Source organism: Gossypium arboreum, chromosome 6 (assembly GCF_025698485.1).
Source record: "Gossypium arboreum isolate Shixiya-1 chromosome 6, ASM2569848v2, whole genome shotgun sequence".
NCBI lineage: Eukaryota > Viridiplantae > Streptophyta > Magnoliopsida > Malvales > Malvaceae > Gossypium > Gossypium arboreum.
The window spans coordinates 126,834,710-126,839,250 of NC_069075.1; the positions used below are offsets into that span (position 1 = coordinate 126,834,710).

Sequence of the window (4,541 nt, forward strand, 5' to 3'; positions counted from 1 at the left end):
TAAAAACGAACTAGATGAAAGTAGCTAAGCATATGGTACAAAGTATGTGAACTAAATCCTAGGAATGAGGATGATAAACAATTAGCAGAAAAATAATCGGGTAAAAATCATGTTAGTAAGCATCAAAAGAAAGTAAAAGAGAAGAGAAAACCGTTAGAAGAGAACCGGTGGTCGGAGGAGCGACGGTGTGAATGTTGGGTACGGTTGGGTTTGACCACGATTATGGGTGATGGGGCCGTGTGGGTAGCGCAAGGGGAGAAGAGGAGAGAGAGGAGAAAAATGGGAAAAGAGAATAGGGCTAGGGGTGTAGAAAAGAGTATTTCAGCGGCTAGGGTTAGGTTTTGGGGAAGGGGATGATGAATAGTGAGGGGTTTATATAGATTTTGAAGCACACGGTCGTGGGGCATGCCCGTGTGCCCTTATTTTAGCTCGTGCATTTCGTGAATTTCAAATTTGGGCACGTCTAAAATTGGGCCCACGCCCGTGTTCCTTAGGCGTGTTGGTGCACACGGCCATGTCGCATGGCCGTGTCTTGCTTCGTTTGCTTCTCACATGCCCGTATATATATGCGTACACCTGTGTTCTTTTGACAAGTTCAACCACGGGTGGGGGGCACGAGCATGTCACACACTCGTGTTAATTTTCCAATTTCTATCAAGGCTTATAGACACGGGCGTGTTGCACGCCCGTGTTGATTTGGCAGAATTGTCCACGGCCATGTCGCATGACCGTGGTAATGTGTCGAATCCAGTGTTGGGGAAAAATTGTGCTCTGTTTTTACATGGCTATACCATACGACCGTGTCTCTTCCCGTGGTATGAGCACGGCCTAAGGCACGCCCGTGTGCCTGGCCATGTGGATGCGGAAAACCTATGTTCAGGGATTCAGTTAGTGATTTAGATGTTAAAAACTGAAACTTAAAGAAATCAATACTGTTAGTGCTTGGGTTGCCTCCTGAGAAACGTTTATTTATAGTTTAAGCTCGACTTACCTCAATTTTGTTTAATTACGGTGGATTAAAGAGTTGAAACTTCTCACCTCTACTATTAATTTTATCAAAATAAGGTCTGATTCGAGTGTTATTTACCTTAAAAGTTTCGAATACAGTATGTGTTACCTCAACTGTACTATGTTGGAAGATGTTCATTACCGTGAAAGAAGTTGCTCTGTCCGTTTTGTGCTCCAGAGTAGCAATTCAGGGGTCATTTTTATCTAACAATACTTTTCCCCCAACTTTAATTTGCCTTGTTTCATCTTTATGTTCATTGTGGAGTCGTTTCGATTTTTCATGTGCTTTTGGTTTCTCCTTGACAGGTGTTAGCCATTCATCTAGTTCATCGACCTGAAGTCTTCGTTTTTCATTGATGGGTCCTTTGTTGTTACTTGAACATGGCTCATGTATGCTCCTTGAACGTGTTTCTTGCAAAGAAGGCTGCACCACATGATTAGTATTGGTAGCATGATTTATACAACCACCCTCAATATTCGATGTGTTATTCAAATTATGAGCTTGAAGAGTGATTGTTTTATCACCCACACGAAGTGTGAGTTCACCTGTACCAACATCAATAATGGTTCTAGTAGTTGCTAAAAAGGGTCGTCCTAAAATTAAAGGTATGTTACTTTCCTCTTCCATATCTAGAACAACAAAGTCTTCTGGGTATATAAATTTATCGATTTTAACAAAAAACATCTTCAATGATACCCATAGGAAATCTAATGGTTTTATCAGTCAATTGAATGCTCATCCTAGTTTGTTTGGGTTTCCTAAGACCTAGCTGTTTAAACATTTTATAAGGCATACATTAATGCTCGCCCCTAAATCAGCCAATGCATTATTCATGTTCAAACTACCAATCAAACAAAGAATCGTAAAACTCCCTAAATCTTTCAACTTGTTGGGTAGCTTATTTTGTAGAACGGCTGAGCAAACTGTGTTCAACTCTACATGTGGCGCCTCATCTAACTTCCGTTTATTTACTAAAAGCTCCTTTAGAAATTTAACTGCGTTTGGCATCTGGAAAGAACTTCAATAAACGGTAAGTTAATGTGTAATTTCTTTAATAGTTTAAGGAATTTACCAATTGTTCGTCTGTGTGGTCTTTCCTTGTCGTATTGGGGTATGGCACACGAGGTTTGTGCTCTTTACTTACCGATTTTTGCTCATTGTCATCCACCTCACCTTTACCTTTACTTGCCACAATTCTTGTCTTAATTCTGGTTCAGGTTCAACTAACCCTTCCTTATCTCAAGCAGTAATTGCATTAAGTTGTTCCCTTTGGTTAGATTCAGTGTTACTTGGCAAGCTACCTTGTGGTCATTCAGAAATAAATTTGGCAAGTTGGTCTATCTGAGTTTCGAGCCCTTGGATCGACACTTGTTGATTCTTAAGTGTTGTTTCAGTATTCTAAAAATGAGTCTCTGACACCGAGATAAATTTCGTTAGTATCTCCTCAAGGTTTGGTTTCTTTTCCTGCTAGTAAGGTGGTTGTTGAAAACCTAGGGGATGTTGTGGCCTTTGATTTCCTTGACCACCCTACTAGAAATTGGGATGGTTCCTCCAACCTGCATTATAAGTATTACTGTATGAGTTATTTTGAGGTCTAGAATTATTGTTACCTATATATTGAACTTGTTCCTCCTCGGTGCTAGGGTTGAAGGATTGATATTCTGTGTGTACTCCTCCTCCATTTGAATCGCACCTCATCACTAGATGTACCTGAGTAGAACCACACAAACCGTCAATTTTTTTATTTAAAAGTTCTACCTGATTTGATAGCATAGTGACCTCGTCGAGGTTGAAAACATCGGCTGCTTTTGTCAACTTTGTTCTCATAACTTTCTACTGATAGTTATTCAGTGACATCTCTTCAATAAATTCATAAGCCACTTCAGGTGTTTTGTTATTAATAGTCCCACCAATAGCTGTATCGATAAATTACCTTGTTGAGGGATTCACACCGTTATAAAACGTTTGAACCTGCAGCCATAAAGGTAACCCATGGTGAGGGCACCTTCTCAATAGATCCTTGTATCTCTCCCATGCATCATAAAGTGTTTCTAGATCCATCTGCACAAAAGAAAAGATATCATTCCTTAATTTAGCTATTTTAGCTGGCATAAAATATTTAAGTAAGAATTTTTCGATCATTTGTTCCCAAGTAGTGATTGACCCTCGTGGTAACGAGTTCAACCACTGTTTAGCTTTGTTCCTCAATGAAAAGGGAAATAACTGAAGGTGAATGGCATCATCGAAACGCCATTGATTTTAAAAGTGTCACAGAATTCTAGAAAATTTGTCAAATGAGTGTTTGGGTCCTCGTCCTGCAAACCATCAAACTGAACAAACTGTTGTATCATTTGAATCGTGTTAGGTTTCAATTCAAAATTATTTCCAGCAACAGCAGGCCTAACTATACTTGATTCAGTTTCTGTTAAAGTAGGTTTAGCATAATCATACATAGTGCGTGGAGCAGGATTCTGATTTACTGGATCAGCTGCAATCCCAGGAGGTAGCAGATTTTCTTGATTTCAGCCATCTCCTTGATTGTGGTGGAAATATCGTCCTCTTGCTCTTTCTCTGTGTATCTTAGGCTTTGCCTTATTTCTCTTCGGTTTCTATGAGCTGTGTGATCGATCTCACTGTCAAAAATCAATGGTCCCAATGGGTTTCTTCTAGTCATAAACTATAAAAACTTGCCAGAAGGAAAAAGAAAATTTAGTAACAAAAATCAAAGTAAAATTTAAATTGCAATAAAATAAATGGCTAAAGGAATAAAGATTAAGTGTTCCTAATATATTCGTTCCCCGGAAACGGCGCCAAAAACTTGATTGATATAAATCATGATAAGTTTTATAATTTATGAATGACCGTTCTTGAAAACTAACTATTATCACGACAAAGACAAGTGCATCTATCGAACGGTAGTATAGCTTATGGCAAGACCGAAATGTCGAAGCCAAATGAACTAAACGTACTAGTATTAACTTTCTTTTTATTATCTAGCCTAAAAATAAAGGGATTTGTTTTATCTAAACTAATTACTAAACTAAGAATGCACAGAAAGTGAATTGGGGAAATAACTTTTGGGAAAACTGAATGAATTGGACAATACCTAAGGAAAAATCCACCTAGACTTCACTTGTGATTGACTCTGAATTAGACGATTTATTCATTTGACTTGATCTGTAGAAATCCCTAATTTATATTATTACCTCTCTCAATACTAACAACGTCTAACCCTAGGTTGATTAATTGAAATCTCTTTCTAATTAAAACCCTTAGTGTTGCATTAACTCGATTTATGGATTCCCTTATTAGGTTTCACCCTAATCCGGCAAAATTATGTCACCCTATCTTTAGGCGTGCAATCAACTTCGCTTAATTATGTTAGATCTACTCTTAGACAGGGACTTTTGCTCCTCTGAATAAGCACATCAAAACTTGAATTAATATCCTGGAATATCAAAGCAAGAATTAAGAAAACATAATTAAGAACAAATCAAATATTTATCATATAATTCAGATAATAATAATAAGA

The 4,541-nt window shown here is 38.0% G+C and overlaps 1 non-coding gene across 1 annotated transcript; it reads left to right on the forward strand.

The window, feature by feature from the left end:
• The first annotated feature begins 2,996 nt into the window (after window positions 1-2,996).
• LOC128294730 (small nucleolar RNA R71) lies at window positions 2,997-3,103 on the forward strand. The gene has a single exon (XR_008285037.1). It is a non-coding gene; the product is annotated as a small nucleolar RNA R71 (small nucleolar RNA).
• Window positions 3,104-4,541: the final 1,438 nt, after the last annotated feature.